This window comes from Protopterus annectens, chromosome 7.part0 (assembly GCF_019279795.1).
Source record: "Protopterus annectens isolate FY-2018-M chromosome 7.part0, PAN1.0, whole genome shotgun sequence".
In the NCBI taxonomy this organism is placed as follows: domain Eukaryota; kingdom Metazoa; phylum Chordata; order Ceratodontiformes; family Protopteridae; genus Protopterus; species Protopterus annectens.
In genome coordinates, this window is record NC_056739.1 from 23,081,258 (window position 1) to 23,099,645 (window position 18,388).

An 18,388-nucleotide genomic window follows, 5' to 3' on the forward strand; every position below is an offset into this window, starting at 1 on the left:
TCGGGAAATGATGCAAAAGTCAGTTATGTGTTTTTGGATGATGTAGTGCAGGTCATTCAGGAATTACAGACCCATGGTTGGTGTAGGTAGATATTGAATCTTTTTTGTATATTACCAGTTTGGGAGGAAAAGTGGCTGTGGTTGAGTGTGGTAGTTGGGCTTATGTTTTACTTCGGCAAAACTATGCTGAATGGATGCTTGGTGGCCTGTGCTACTTTGGGAGGTGTAGCACTGTTGTCCATTAAATTTAGCAGCAGTGGGTGGCAGCCGGAAGGTGGTACATTATCTGGATGATGTTTAAGAGTAGGTGAAGGGTTTGACGAAGCATTGGAAGATGTGCGTGTGTTTTTGGGGATGTGTGGGGAACTGGATGTTCCTTTGGCTAGGCAAAAGGTAGAAGGCCTAAGCAAGACATTGTTTTTCTGGGATTGCTAGTGGATGGAGGCCATGGTTGTTTTGTTTACCAGATGTGAAGGTAACATGTCTGAAAGAAAAGATGTGGTGGGTGAAATCCAAGGACAAGGTATAGATTAAGGATGTCATGGAGGTCTTTGGGCTCCTGAATTTTGTATGTCAGGCAGTTCATGTGGGTCATCTCCTTTGTGGGTTCATGGCCTTTTGTTGAATGGGGAAAAAGCAAACATCAGGCTTGAGTGGGTTAAGGTGAAGAAAACATTCTGAAAAGTCAGACCTGAATCACAAAAAGTTCTATATCACAGTATTAAAGGTGCTGCATAATATGTGTATCATAACTTCAGAGAGACTTATTAAATAATGATGTTCTATATGCCATTAAAGCAGGTGTTGACCATAACCCCCACCACAGCCCTGAAAAAAGAGCAAGCTTTTCAGTAAAGGGATGAACCAAGTCCCACTGCCAGATCAAGGTAGCAGAAGCATCTCCAGACTTCCATCTTGTGGCTCACATGCCCAGGATTCACCTTGCCATTCTGTTTTTGAGGTAGAGATTTCAAATGTGTATATTGCCTTCTGTCTTGGAATTTAGGTTTAAACTCGAGGAGAATATTTGGACCATAATTGCTAAACAAATGAAGCAATTTATATGGGATATAAAGGCAAGAGTTAAGTCAGATAAGTTGCTTCTCATCACAGAATAAGGTGGTTTAAGATTTTCAGATTTGCAGGGACACTTTAGAGCTATACATTTAAGGCTCATATACATAACACAAGCAGAAGACAACAAATCAAAGTAGAGGGAAATGATGATGAAATGGGGAGGCCACAAAATATAGAGAAGGATTTTGGCTGCAGGCACGTACGGAGAAAAACGATACAGATTATTATATTTACAAAGTAATGGGAGGAGGCCACAAAATATAGAGAAGGATTTTGGCTACAGGCACATAAGGAGAAAAAATTATACAGATTATTATATTTACAAAGTAACGTTTGGCTGCAGGCACATAAGGAGAAAAAACGATACAGATTATTATATTTACAAAGTAACGGGGGAGGCCACAAAATAGAGAGAAGGATTTTGGCTAAGGCACGTAAGGAGAAAAAACAATACAGATTATTATATTTACAAAGTAACGGGGGGAGGCCACAAAATATAGAGAAGGATTTTGGCTGCCAGCATGTAAGGAGAAAAACGATACAGATTATTATAGTTACAAAGTAACGGGGGGAGGCCACAAAAGAGAGAGAAGGCTTTTGGCTACAGGCACATAAGGAGAAAAACGATACAGATTATTATATTTACAAAGTAACGAAATGATAAAAATTATTATATTGACAAAGTAACGGGGAGGCCACAAAATATAGAGAAGGATTTTGGCTGCAGGCACGTAAGGAGAAAAACGATACAGATTATTATATTTACAAAGTAACGGGGGGAGGCCACAAAATAGAGAGAAGGATTTTGGCTGCAGGCACGTAAGGAGAAAAATGATACAGATTATTATATTTACAAAGTAACGTTTGGCTGCAGGCATGTAAGGAGAAAAACGATACAGATTATTATATTTACAAAGTAACGGGGAGGCCACAAAATATAGAGAAGGATTTTGGCTGCAGGCACGTAAGGAGAAAAACGATACAGATTATTATATTTACAAAGTAACGGGAGGAGGCCACACAATAGAGAGAAGGATTTTGGCTGCAGGCACATAAGGAGAAAAATGATACAAATTATTATATTTACAAAGTAATGGGGGAGGCCACAAAATATAGAGAAGGATTTTGGCTGCAGGCACGTAAGGAGAAAAACAATACAGATTATTATATTTACAAAGTAATGGGGGGAGGCCATAAAATAGAGAGAAGGATTTTGGCTGCAGGCATGTAAGGAGAAAAATTATACAGATTATTATATTTACAAAGTAACAAAAATATTTTGAGAACTAAGCCAACACTGGAAGAGGAAAAGGACATTTTACTAGCAGGTATGACTCAAGTAGTGACACAGAAAATAAGTGATAGGGAGATGGAAATTATTAGAGAAAATTAACAAAGGTATTAAGGTTTTGGGTGCAAATAACTGTGGAAGAAAAAGTCACAGAGTAGGATGAGGCCATGTAGAAGTCTGGACTGCAGATTGGAGACTGCTTTCTTTAGCAGGACTTGATAACAGAGTAAAGGCATATAAAAAGGGATAGAGGAGTGTTATATGAAAGAACAGCTCTGGTAGAGTTTGCATCTGAGGTTACAAGAGAAGTAGTGATTAAAAAGGCATTCACCACAAGCAGCTGACATGTAGTGCCAAAGGGGGGCATGTAATGGGCTGTCCATGCTGGTCATTGCTAACTTCTGTAGGGAATGTTGCCTATAAACACCATCACCCTTTCCCTCAAGTATAGGAAATGGATTCACTGTTCTCCACTAGGGGAATTGAGCTTCACTGTGTGTTTACTGAGCCCCCTCCCCCTGGGAGATGCCTAGGCCTTCACGTTTTACTCCTCTTCCTCCCTGCCTGACTCCTCCAGTGACAGGGCTGCTAATCAAATCCAGGTTGTCTGGGTCATAGTCAGGGCTCCATCTCTGTGCAGTGGAGCCAGGCTTTTATCACACAATTTTAATATTGTCCATCATCCCTCCATTAAAAGAATATAATAAGTAAATATATTTGTATATGCCATCTTTGATGAAAGACAGCAAAATATAACATATTGCAATACTTTCTTCGTCCGTAACACAGCAGCATATCCTGTCAGGGCAGAGGAAAGTGAGGTATGTGGTCAGTTTAATGAGCCCATTAAACTCCTTATCTATAGTAATGTCATAGCAGTCACTAATCTATGCCCCACACTTACTTATAGCTAAAACATCTGCCACAACAACAAGTTAACAATGAACATGAAAACCTGGGATGACTGCAGGTGCTAATGGCTGCATTGTGTGGTGCTGCACCACAGAGTTTAGACAGCATGAATCATTTCATAGGAATTAGATTTCCTATAATACTTTACATGACCCGTGTCCAGCCATTATGCTGTTTTCTGCAGTGCTGCATATTCCGTGTTAGTAGTCTCATTTATAATGTTTAGTGCAGATACACTTTTATTTTCTGCAGAAAAGATATCCTCCTGAGTTTTTGTATACCCTTGAGATAACTTTTCTGTCATATTTTCTCTACTCTTTTTCCAGTAATGCATGTGTGCTCTGTTCCCTTTGAATTTGCTCATAGGGATTTAGCTGCATTGAAGTGTGAGGTCACTGGATCACCTCTGCATAAATTAGTTTTGAATATAATGTGGCCTATGTTGTAAGGAAAGATTTTGTAGTGACTCATTTGTTTTTGAGAACCTCTGATTCCAGGAAAAAGGAAAGTTTATTACTCTTATATATAGCTCTAGTTAGATCCATTTTGGATTACAATAAGCTTTTTGTTACTATAATAAAACTCTTAATAGTTAAGTTGGAACTCATTCAGAGGTATTACACAAAAATAATTTAAGTAACAGGTGGATGTGCAGACAGGTTGAAGCTTTTGTCTTTGTGCATTATCAATTTCTGAAAGGAGGTCTATGTAAAATATGCTTAGCATTAAAATATTGAGTAATACTTAAACTTCATCAGTTAAGATCATTAAAAAGCACCTTGAGAATTGAAGAATAAGGGACCATTGCTATTACTTCCTAGATTTTGTACTAAAAGGAAAAAAAATGATCAATCACAGTTAATTTTCTAAACAGTGGAGTGTTTCCTAAGTAAGAGATGTGCTGTGCCACATTTGTGGGATTTAAAGAGAAATTAGATAGAAATATGGCTTTTAAAAGTGTAACGCATTGTCATAACGCATTCTGCCTATGGCTGTGAACTTGAATCCAAATTATGAACCTATTTTGTTTTCTTCAGTTCCTTACCTTTCCAACTTAGGGTGTCCGTGTAAATCAAGGGGTCCCACTTTAGTGTTGTAGTTCTCCTTTATCTCTGTCTGTATTGATTAGGATGCAAAACCTAGATGTTTCATGTACATGAAACTGCAATAAGAAGCTTCTAGACTTAATGCAAAAATATATATTTTTATGCTGATGTCCAGAGAAGGCATAGCTTTTGACATTGCATTCTTTTGACCATTTTCTGACTATTAATCCCCACAGCTATGACTCACAGGGATTCAATCTACCCATTAAAATCATCCAAACCCACTGGACTCACCACCAAATCCTATTCCCACAACCTCGGAAGCTTTTCCAAAAAAAAAAAAAACACTACAAGCCTCCCAAACCAAGCTGCACTGCATGACTGTCCACACCACCTGCCTCAATTTTAGCACCTAATCTCTCTGAATGTTCTTATTTACCTAAAGGACCTCTCCTTCTGTCTCACTTTCAGATCTAAAGTCATAGCTTTTCTTCAAACACAATTCCAAATGGGCCATACCACCCAACAACAAATGCCCTGCACTTTCACCCTGCCTTCATAGCCTGCAGTCTCTGACTGTTTAAGATGTTTCTAAATAATGCAGTGGTCTTAACTGTTCGGTGCTCTGGATTTACTGCTGGTTTTCATGTGCTATTCTCATTTTTCTCACACGTTTTTATAATTCTGTATCAGGATAAAAATACCCAAGGTACAGCCACATGCTAGGGTCCAGGGTATAACAAAGTGATCATTCTCTTTTTTCTACATGGGTGCATATGTTATGCTTTTCACCTGTGGATGATAAATAGAGGTAGGATCATAGGAAGTTACCAGGCTATTGGCCCCGAGGCCCTTACAAGCCTAGCCAAGAATTTAGCCCAGGTTCCAACAAGTCAGCACCCAAAGCCACTGTCCAGCAGGGACACAGGTGGAATCCCAGGGGTGCATTTTCTGTTTCCCATCAAGTTATCCAGGTTGTGCTTGAAAAGGGATAATGAGGTACGCTGCTTGATGTGGAGAGGGAGTCTATTCCACAAAAGGGGGAGTCTCTGGGACACAAATCTGTCCTGCCAGCAAGTCCTATTGATGTCACAGACCAGGTTGAGGTCACGCATGCAGGTTACTCGAGTGGAGCTTGACTTGCGGATATGCAGCAGTCCCATCAGGGCGGGGTCTGAGATTGCTTTGTATGCCAAACAGAGGTCACCTCTGAGGAGTCCATAGGAGACTGAGTAGAGGGACAGGGCTTTTAGGCTATCTGTGTAGGGTAGATGTTTGAGGCCCTGGATTCTCTGGGTGAGGAACCTCTCCAGCTGCTGCATGTGCTTTGTGAGGTACATGCTGAATGGTGCATTGTACTCAATAATGGGTCTTATAAGGGAAGAATACAGGGATGTACATTTATTTATTTCCTGATATGGTAAACAGAATCTGCTGATTCTCTGCTTGTAAAGCAGAAGTCCTTCTTAGGTGCTGACAAGAAGTATACCAGAGTAGCCCTGGAACAAACTATCTCCTTCAGGTACCTAGAGGTCATTGAGATGTCTTGAAGATGAGTTTTTTTCCTAGAGTCGTGGTCTGCCCTTGTAGCTAGAATCCCAGTAAAATGAGGGTGTGGTGGTTTAGAGGTATGGCTGATATTACAGACAGACTACTTAATTTGGTCAAGCACCCAAAGTTAGATGCAGAAAGACAGACTTCCAAATTGCAGCATTTGAATACTTAATTACTTCATACGTCTCAACTGAGACACCAATAAATCTGATACACCAGGAAGCAAATTTACACTGAGTTAATAAGTCAGAATGGGGACTCCACTGTGGCCACAGGAAATGGTGGTGTGGATAGATGTATGTATAACATTGAGTAGACTATAAGAGTTGGTCATGAAGACAGCAGTCCGGTCTGACATGTTAAATATTTACAAGATTAAAATGATTGGGGGTTGGCAGAATGACAAAGGTGTTTGCATCACAGAAAAGAGGTATGTGGTTTAATACTGGCTAGGCTTAATATGGTCTGCAAGGGCAGCTAACCTGCTACTTGGCTAAGACCAAGAAGAACAGCAGAAGCAAGTCTGATAATCATATAGCATTGTAGAAAAATCTTCATTTCCATCTGTTAATAAGCCAAAGCACAAACAAGACATGTGATAAGGAGCAGAGATTAAAAAAGACTCCAATACATAAAGAATACATACAATGTGTTTTATAAAAAGACAAGTTGTTTAGAGGGAGAAAAACAAACATTTCAAGCAGAAAAATACACATAGTGCTGCAATCCAAACCCATGCTTTTTGAAAGATATTAAAGGCCTGACGAAACTGAAAATAATGGAAGATGTACCTTAATTAGGTATTTAGTCTTCCTAAAACTTACGTTTTTCACTTAGAACAGTACATTACAATGCAATAATGGGTTTCTACTCAGTATAGTTTTAATGAGATGGTCTATCCCAGAAGGTCACAAAAACCTGGAAAGACACCTGTTTTTATGTGTGTGTGTGTGTGTGTGTGTGTATATATATATATATATATATATATATATATATATACACACACACACACACACACACACACACACACACACACACATCTATCTAGTATAGTACACAAGTACTTCATTGTTTTTGATTGTATGGAAAAAGATGATATAAATATATATATATATATATATATATATATATATATATATATATATGTATACGAGTGGTGTTCGAAAGACATGCGTGAATGGGCGTGCCTTCATAGAAGGTTGGGCGTCGAGCTGCCACCTCGGCAGCATAAAAATCTACTGCCAATCATTAGCGGACCGGAGGTCCGCAGTGGCGACTCCTAACCGGGAAAAGCCGAAAGATGAAGAAGAAGAAGACTTTTCATTTCAAAGCTTTTCTAAAAATTCCAAAATATGTTTACAGAGTTACTGTTTGAAAAGTTTTAAAATGAGATATTGCAAACAGAAATGCTACTTTTAATAAAAAAAATGGATGGATGTCCTGGGGCTGTATGATTTCTAAAGTTCTTAAGAAATATGGTTATTGTCTTTGTGGGGAGAGTCCCAGAAAATGGGACTTGGGTGACATGGAAGTGAGGCAGATATTATGATATTAGTCCACTGCGCCCCCCCCCCTCCCCCCCAACAATCAAAAGAGATGTAAAAGCTATGGTATCTTCTCTGACTGGAAGATCTAAGATTTCCTAGAGTTCAGGCACCTAATAAAAACCATACTGTAAATACCCAACCTAATAACAGGTGGTAGAAATGCTTTCTTTAAAACTTTCCTAAGTATAAATCCACTAATGAAAGTAGGAAAAGCTAGCTGGTTCAAGTAAAATCTTCTTTATTAAAAACACAGAAGCAAGCGATCTAAATGCTAGTTGAAGGACCACTATGGGCAAATCATGAAAAAACATATATTTTTATGTAGTCGTGAATTTTTGCACCTCTCAAAGCTGTTAGCCACAAGTATTCATTCCTAATTTTATTTTATTATTATTTTTTTAATCTTTGTCTGCCCTCATGGGGGCAGACATCCTGATGAGAGTTTTTTTTTCCTTTAAAAAGCTAAATCTGTCCCAAAACGCAGCATGACAGCCCTGAATGTGAGAAAAAAGTAGCCCTACCTTTTGTTGTCAGATTAGATTTCTATGCATTTACAATGGGAAACCTGAAAAAACTGCCAAGTTTAAGAGTCTGCAGATCAAGTGTCATTGACTGGTCTGCACTGAGTTTTACAAATGTTCCCACTAATATACTACATATTCTCGTAAAAAAATCTTGCAAAAGTGTCAAAAGATTTTTTACAAAGAGCAGTTTTGTCAGTTGCAGTTCCTGACCAAGTTACGCCTCCCATCTGCCCTCCTTAGGGTTGCCACCTTTTCAAATGGCCAAAGTGGGATATTTTTGGTACAAACATCAGATTTTACAGGCTGACACATACCCACGGTCAGTACAAAGGTTAGAACTTAACTTTTTTGCCTAAATAAAAGCTTATTCTTGTAGCATTTTAGTTGCTTATTCGGTTTCTTATAACATTTAGGTATTTTAGATACAGAATAATTGTTTTATGCAACTATTACATAAAATATAGGAAATTATTTTGTCCTAAAATCTCAGGACATTTGCCATTTTTAAATTTTTTTGTCAGGACACAACTGCCCAAAGAGGGACTGTCCCTCACAAAGTGGGACAGGTGGTAACCCTAGCCCTCCTTCAGTGAGCTAGACTCACATTTCCACTTTAATAGATTCAGATACTGAGTCAAATTTGCATGACAATAGACAGCAAACAAATCACAGGCTGGTGTGCCACTAGAACTTTCCTTTCATATGTTTCTTCAGCACTATTTCAGGCATTAGGAGTTAAAAGAAAAAAACAAAGAACACAAATATCATTCAACGGTTTTTGCCAATATATCAATTTCTTACAATAGGCACAGTAATATATTTACACGTGATTGCTTTCTTGCTGTTCAAGTGGTTATTTTTGCTGAGTAATTCTGTCATAGCATAACCTGAACCATCTTATATAATGCCAAGGTGAACAATAAAATAGTTTTGTTTCATCTTAACAACAACCTCCCAAGCCTCTTATGGGACTCCTTTCTGTTATCTTTGCTATATGCAGCTTATTTTAGTTGTACACTTGCAGGCATATCTATCACCCTATCAGCAACAGACTCATGTAGAAAGTTTCCAAATCAGAAACATTTTAAAACTGCAATGCTACTAATTTAGTGAGCTCACAAAATAAGACTACAGCACATGAATTGACATCCCATTTATGAAACAGTTAAGTACAATAAATGTCATTATTTGTTCATGAGACTCCAACTCATTAGTTGAAAATTATTATGGATTGTACAATGTCAGAGCAAATGTGTAAGCCAGAGGTTCCCAAACTTTTTCCATTTTCTGCTCCCTTGCTGAATCCAGGTTTTCCCAAGCCCCCGCCCCCCCCCCCACGGTGCTCATAAAGTGCATATTTCAGGGGTTCCCAAAGTGTGCGTTGTGGTGCCCTGGGGAGCCGCTGCTTCCTCACAGGGGCATCGCAAACTAATAAGCTTAGCTGCAAAATCGCGGTTTATTCTGCAGTCTGACACACCCACTTACACATTCATTCATACATCGCTCTCACTCTCCCAATCTCACACCCACATGCCACACACCCACTTACGCATTAATTCATACATCGCTCTTACTCTCCCAATCTCACACCCACATGCCACACACCTACTTACGCATTCATTCATACATCCCTCTCAATCTCCCGATCTCACACACACACACAAACACACACACACACACACACACACACACACACACACACACACACACACACACACACACACACTTCTTCATTCATTCTTGCATTCACTCACACATCGCTCTCACTCTCCTGATCTCACACACACACAGACTCTTTTGCTTTCATGCACGCATTCACTCACACACGCAGACACACACACACACTCATACAGGCATTCACTTACCTGCAATCAGCTGGTGCTGCTCGCGGCTCCCCAGGGTGCCACAGTGCACAGTTTGGGAACCACCGGTGTAAGCCAAAACTAGGGACCACTTGTGTGGACTCGGACAGTGTATATAGACATAAGTTTATATTATATAAATTTATGTGTATGAGTCACAGGACTTTTTTGTTGAACTGTCTTTAAACACTTTCCATGTCTTGGGTTGTTTTAACCAACTACATTATCTCTGCTCTTTGGGTAAGTTGTACTATTTTTTTGTATTTTTAAAACTTTTGTTATATTCATACTTTCTGTAAATTTTATCTGTTCTTTGTATAACACGGAGCTTTTCTCCCTGGGCCTCTGCTGAAAATGGGCATCTGGCTCAATCGGACGCATCTGTTAAGAATTAAAAAAAAAAAAAAAAAAAAATATATATATATATATATATATATATATATATTTATATATATATGGGTCTAGGACATTTCACGGAAAGCACATTTCACTGAAACTCAAATGACTGAACACAAATCACTGAAAGCACAATTCACTGAAACTCATTTCAATGAAAGTTATATATGGCCTTTTCCCCACTGTAGTGCAATCCTGGAGTTAGTATATATAGTAGTGCGGGGGCACTGCCCCATTATCGGGGGTGGGGTGAGCCCCCACATATTTTAAGTATATATTATATTCAGAAAAGAGTAATATATTGGAATTGCAAGCATCCATGTATATAGTTAAAAATATTTAAAATGTATGGGGGCTACGCCTCCCACACCCCCCAATGTGGGGGGTGGTGCCCTCCACACCCCCCTTACTATATATACTAACTCCAGCATTGCACTACACTGGGGAAAAGGCCATATATAACTTTCAGTCAAATGTGTTTCAGTGAACTGAGCTTTCAGTGAATTGAGCTTTCAGTGAAAAGTGCACACTAATTTGACTTTCAGTGAAATGTGCTTTCAGTGAAATGTCCTATTTTATTTAAAGTAAACAGACCTTCCCAAAGATAATTGTGTAGAACAAATATTTATACGGAAAAATAGATATAGAGCTAATATAATATGTGTGTGTGTGTGTAGGTGTGTGTATATGTATATATATATATATATATATATATATATATATATATACACACACATACATATATATATATATCTATATATATATATATATATATATATACACACACACACACACACACACACACACACACACACACACACACACACACACACACACACCTCGTCAGCTAGTAAGCTAGTGAATACTCCATTGAATGAGAAACATTTCAAATTGCTTGTCCTTGTTCCTACAAAGGAATGGTAGAACTCTGCAATAAGCAATGTTTCTACTTGTATGGCTCTCTAAGTCTGTATTTACTCCTTTTCAATAACTAAAGGACAGATAATCATTTAAACCCCTACAGACATTACTTTTTTTTTATTTCATAAAGAAGATATTTTTTTCTTCTAAAACATTACTGTTATTCTCTGTTTATGTCACACCTTCTGAAAAATGGAAGAAAAATCAATGCAATATGGCAGCATTCTTTGCACAATTTCACATGAGCAGTTTAAGGCACCTGATATGGAAAACACAGCTAATTGAGAACGCACCTACAGTTAGGAGATAAAAAAAAAAAAAACATTTGATAACAGTGTTTTTTTTTTTTTTTTTCACTAAATATTTTTTTTTATTATTTCAAATAAGATGTCTTAAACATTACATGAAATAAAGATAAATAACATATTTACAATTCTAAAACATTACTAACTTCAAACCATTATATAACTATTTACATTGGTGTCTATGCAAATAACATTGAAATTCTATATTATATAAAGTTAGAAACATAAGATGATATATCTTCTTCGATATTTTCAAGTATTTCCAGTACTTTCATCCAAGAGTAATAGTAAGAAGTAGATCTTTTAGTTCTGTTCTTCACTGTTAATATTTCCATGTGAGCAACTGTTGTTGTTAAAGTCTCAAATTCCTTGAACGTAGGCGAAGCCTCATTTTTCCAGTGTATAGTTATGATTTTACGTGAAATTGCCAATAGTGACCATAGGATTTTAGTGTCTTTTTGGTACACAGTTTGGAATAGGAGAGTTGAATAAAATTAAAGACTTTGTTAATTGAAAATTATCATTATAAACAGTCTGAAAAAAATAATTAATGGATTTCCAGTACATATTGAGACATATACATTCATAAAAACATGCTGCCAATCTGCTTTTATCTTGGTATGGCATCTCCAACATTGATCTTCAATAGAATACATTTTGGCTAACCTATGTGGTGTATAGAAACTTCTGTGTAGATATCTCCAAGTGAATAATTGCCAGTATTTTGATAATGTAGAAAATTTGGAAGATTTTAGAATATTACTTTTTTCTTCTTCAACTGGAGGATGGTTGTTTATTAAAGTATAATAATCCCAGTATGATTTTTCATGATAGTTTTTGTTTTTAACAATTTTATAGATATTAGACAAATAACCTGTACCCTGATAAGGCTGTTTTGTGATAAGAATAAGGTATTCAATGAGTTTTGGAGCTTCATGTATAACTGAAGGTTGCATTTGTTCTATTTTATTTATAAGAAAATGCCTTAGATTTTGTAAAAATAGCCAATTGTCTTTATTTATATTATAATTATAAATTATCTGTTCCTTTGTTAGAATTTTCCCTTTCTCTATAAGTTGATGCCAAAAGAGTAATGTTTCTTCTTTAAGTATATTTATTTTAGATATTTGGAATGTATCTAGAATATTTGGTGTAAAAGCTATAGGGAAAATAAGAAAAATCCAAGAATTAATATTTGGTATTTTGTTTATATATGTTCTGAACACTGAAAGTGTAGAACTTACATAGTTTGATGGCAATTTATTAATATTATTCCTTTTCCCTAAAAATAATCTTTTAACATCCATATAAGGGGTGATGGTATTACTGTTAAGTTGTCTTGTATGTGATTATAATTGATTTCTATGTAAATCTGCTCATGGGCTTGTTTCCATATAGGTGTGTATGAATTATTTAACCATAGTGTTATGTTTTTAATAACAGATGAGGTAATATATAAATCAATATCCGTAAATTAATTCCACCATCTTCCCAATCTGGCAAATGTTTATTTAAGGCTATACGGGTTTATTTGGAAACCATAGAAAATTTAAAATTAGTTTATTGTATCTTTGAATAATATATTTGGGAGGTGGCAATGAAAAATTTTGTATTAAGTATAATATTTTGGGAAATATGATTATTTTAATAAGATATAATCTGTCTGCTGTTGAAAAGATATATTTATTCCAGTAACCAATTGTTTGTTCTATTTTGTCTAGTATTTTATTATAGTTAAATATTAGAGAATCTGTTAATTCATTGAGTAGATTTATTCCCAGATATAATAATTTACTTTCTGTTACTATATATTTGGAAAATCTTTTGTTTATATTATTTTTTTTTTTACAATTACAGGGCATAATTTTAGTTTTGTTTTCATTAAATTTTAAGCCTGAAATATTTTGAAATTTATTCATGGAGTTAAATAGAGCATTCAAAGACTCATTTGCATCTGAGAGAGTTAATAGTATGTCATCAGCAAAGAGTTGGATTTTAAGGTTTAACATTTTATTAATACAAATGCCCTTTATGTTATTGTTTGATCTGATTTGATTTGCAAAGGGTTCTATGAGTAATGCAAATAACAATGGTGATAAAGGGCAACCTTGTTTAGTTCCCTTTTTATTGTTATAGGGCCTGATCTATATGATCCCAGTTTAACATATGCAGTAGATTTTTCATATAGTATTTGGATAAGATTATTAAAATTAGAAGGAAAGTTATATTCTTTTAAAACTAGTGAAAGAAAGTTCCAGTTAACCGAATCAAAAGCTTTATTAATATCTAATGAGATTACATTTAAATTTAGGACTTTATGTTTGCTATAATCTATTAATGTTAGTATTCTTTTAATATTATCTGAAGTAGTTCTTCCCTTAATAAAACCTGTTTGATCTTTGTGAATTAAGAAAGGAAGAAAGTGTTTGATCCTATCTGCGTATATAGCCATAAACATCTTGTAGTCTTTATTGAGTAATGATATTGGCCTATATGAGGAACACTGTTTCTCATCTTTATCTGGTTTGATAATTGGGGATATCAATGAATATTTCCAAGAGGGTGGTATATTCAAATCTTTATTGGCTATATCATATACTTTTAATAATAAAGATATGGCTTGATTGGGTATTAATTTATACATTTCTGGTAGCATATTGTCTGGGCCAGGTGCTTTATTTGTCTTGAGCTTTTTAATTTGTGATTTTAATTCTGTCATATTGATTGGTTTGTTTATAATGTCTATTTGTTCTTGTGTTAATTTAATATGAATATTGTTTTCTAAGTATTTTTATATCCTTAGTAGGTGTATCTTGAGTATTTATGGAATTATCAATGTTAAATTGGAGTCTGAATGCTTCTAAAATATCATTTAGTTCCGTAACTCTTTTGTTAGTATTGGGAATAAATATTTCTTTTATTTGCTTAGATTTAATTATTTTTTTTGTTCTATTAGTTAAGTATCTCAGGTGTGCTGAATTAGTAGAGTATGAGTTTATTTTTATCTTTTCTAAGTTAATCATAATCTTATGGTGTAGCAATTCTGTATACTTCTTATTGATTTGTGTAAGTTCTTGAACTTGAGTAGCATTACCCTTTTGTATTTCCAGTTTCAATTTATCTGCTTTGTTTTGTAAGTCTAGCATATCTTTATTCCATAACTTCCTTTTATTTATGTACCAGGATAATATCTTCCCATATGTAACTGCTTTTAATGAATCCCAGACATATATTTCTGAAATATCTTCTGTGTAATTTATTTCTAGAAAGTTTTTGATTGTTTCTTCATAAAATTCTTTGAAATCTCTCAATTTTGTGATATAGGAAGGTATCCTAGTAATGGGATTTGAATAAAATGGTGTAAGCTCTATCTCAAAGACTATGGCATTATGATCAGATAAAGGACAATTTATGATTTTGACTTTGTCAATTTTTGTTATTAGGTCATTGGCAACATATATTCTATCAATTCTAGAGTTAGTTTTATATCTATGAGAATAAAATGTGAAGATTAGTGAGTCTGGTTCTGCAAATTCATTTATATCTTTTAAATACAATGTATCTATAAATTTTGATAGTGCTTTAGAGATGGGTTGTTTTCTTCTTTTGGATTTAGAATCTGTATCTTTTTCATTCATTATACAGTTGAAGTCTCCTGCCAATATCAGGCTACCCTTAGTTAAATGAATTATCTCTTCAAAATGCTGTTTAACTGTTTTTAATCCTAGTCCTGGGATCCAATATAGATTTACTAACGTATAGATTCTCTTATTTAACTCTATTGAAACTAGACAAAACATACCTGATGTATCTTGATGAGTAGTAATTATTTTAGGTGTTATAGTTGAGTTATGAAGTAGTATAGCTACTCCTCTTTTTTTTGTTTTGTATTGAGAGTTTATTAGTACTGTGTAATTATTAATATTTAAGTTGTTTATATCTCTATCTAATAAGTGTGTTTCTTGTAAAAAGACTATTTGTGGTTTATGTAAGTTTATGTACTTGAATAGGCTTCTCCTTTTATTACTATTATTTAGACCATTAACATTTATGGATAAACATTTCATTTCCTAGTTTTGAGTTTGTTTTATGTGTGAGTTTATGTAAATATTGTTTATTCTTAGTTCCATCTTGGATACAGAATTCAAAAGTTTTTCTTGTATGATTTTTGCATGTTTCTGAGTGACACCAAAGTGATAGAATAAAAAAAAAACAAAGAACTTCCAAACTTGTAATTTTTAACCTTAAAACCATTCCCTATTGCTATGAGGTAATATACCTCTTCGCTTGGTTAGTGAATCTAACCAAACAAACTTTCTACCCTCACAAATAATATTTGGATCAGTTTCTCTTATCCTCTTAGTTTTAAATAAAGATAATTGAATAATATATTAAGATAATCTAATCAGCTAAAATATATACATATATTCTTTACTCATCTTATTGTAATTCAATAATACTTACTTCTAAGCAGGTTTCAAAAGGTACAAATATTTAGATTAAGGTAGTATCATTTCAAAATAATTTAGGGTATTAATAAACATCATGTTAAAATCTATAACTGTATATTTCATACATCTGTTGAAAACTATTTACTGACATTACTGTATAATACAGTACCATTGTTGTGCAATTGTTTTAGACTACTCAAGTCCGAAACCAGTGTTTAAATTAATATTTGCAAAGTCATATTGGAATAAAAACATGAATAGTTCTGAAACCACATCATATTTCATGTTTAACATAAACTGAAATGCGATACAATGTATAAGTATATTAATATTTCTTTAGTAGACATTAAATATGTTCCTCTGATTGCATTTTTCAGCTTTTCAATGACAATTCCCATGGCTGGAGACAACAAGATCACAATTTAGACAGCTCCCTTATCCAAGAGACCACTCATAATGTTGTTACCTGATTGAGTGTCTTGTTGCCAACACTTCCATCAACCCTCAGAGGGACCCTGCACAATGAAAACTGACACAGTACAGAGGTAAAACTGCAGCGCACTTGACCACACCCTCAAAGCAAACATCTATGTATATCACACATCAACTCCCACAGCTTAGACTGACACCCAACCAGTGAGTCTATCTGCTGACAACAAGTGCTGGAGATACAATCCTGACCTACTCAACACCAGTAATTCAATCATATGACTGAACAAAAGTATACTGGAGAACACATCAAAACAATGGAAGCTGCCAAGATTCAAACCACCATGTACGAAAATATTACAGGCCAAAATTCCCAACCCATTTTGCAGCAAAGAGACAAAACGTATTCAAACCATGGGGTAACACTTTTACCACGTCAAAAAGGTGTCCAAGAAGCTTGTTTTTCCTCCAACATCGGAGGACAGCCACGATGATCCATGCACTGCAAGAGTACCATTTTATCCTGGCAATTGCTTCATGACTGTATATAGAAACATTTAATCCAAATCATTAACTGGCACCACAACAATATTTCTCAGAAAAGCTGTTTTACAGCCAATGACCGGACAGAATGCATCATTGAGAGGATACATTTATCAAATGTCAAGTGCCCCAGCCATAATACAAGTGTCTCCTCAAATCAATCCCCAACGAATCTACTGCCCACCAAACTTGCTGACCAATACTGGCATCCTTTCATGCAGTCACATTGAAACACAAAAATACAGGTCCGCTGATCAGGAACAACCAGGCTCTCAACTGCCAGACAACACACCCGCCTGCAGAAAGGTCCAAGAATCATAGTTGCATTGTCAAGCATCCTTGTCCACACTAACAGTAACATGATATACCCGCATACACTAGTATTGTGCCATTCTTGATAATGTAAAAAGCCAGACAATATTATAAGAAGGGTGAAGCCACAGCCAGGCAACATAACAAGAAGAGCACAGCCGCAGTCACCATTCAGATGAGCAAACGGGAACAGCATGAGCCATCTAAGGATGGATAGCCCATTGAGTACCTACCACAATGCATGCCCATAATGCATGGCAACCCAGTAACAAATTAGGGTGTGGGCTAAGCCTCTCCCCTTCCACTCAAATCAGATCCAACACAATATGTGTGTAGAACACAGATGCTTCGACAAAGCCCAAAGCCACATGGGATATAAACATTGTATAATTGACACACCGGGTCAAATCCACTGTTGTTATGTTACTCATTATAGTTGCCTATACAATCATTGCTTCCATTTTCTCCATCTAGTATACCATACCGCCATCTAAATGTTTGATTTGCCAAATGCACATCCAACCTTCTTGTTGCATCCCACCTGCCCACCCGAGGGCATACCTTGGCAGCAGGACATCAGTAGTATTCTGCAGGAGCACCAGTGTGGGAAATGGCAACCCTCCCCAAAACAAACCCGTCAGTTGCTTGACATTTACTAGTTTCTTTAGAGAATTTGTAAAACAGCAGTGATTTTATTTGCTGATGATTAATTTCTGCTTTTAAACTCTGCTGTATAAAACATAGTAAGGGATAGCTAAAATGTCTGGAAATCTAAACTGATAGAAAGACAAGCAGATATATGTCCTTATCTATCAAGGTGCTAGAAGACATCAGTAGCCATAAACTGAAAGTGCTTCAAAAATAAATATCTGTGTATATTTATATGAACCTTTATATTATTTATGTTTCCTTAGAAGGAATTTAGGTTTCTGTATCTTTAAATGTGAACCTAGCTTATTTTCTGACTAGACGTCAATTAGAAAGAGTCAGGGATGGCGTACACAAGTAAATGCGACAAGCAATAAGTAACTCAAGTTTCTAGTGATGTTTGTGGCTGTTAAATTGTCTTGAGAACCAAGCGGGAAAAGGTATGTGTTTTTTCTTTTTCTTTTCCCTCCTCTTATTTGGTGACAAACTCATGTAGTGGCACGCAAGCACTCTAGTTTACGGAGTAGTGTTCACAACTGTCAAACTTTGCATTTTAAACATGCTATGCCT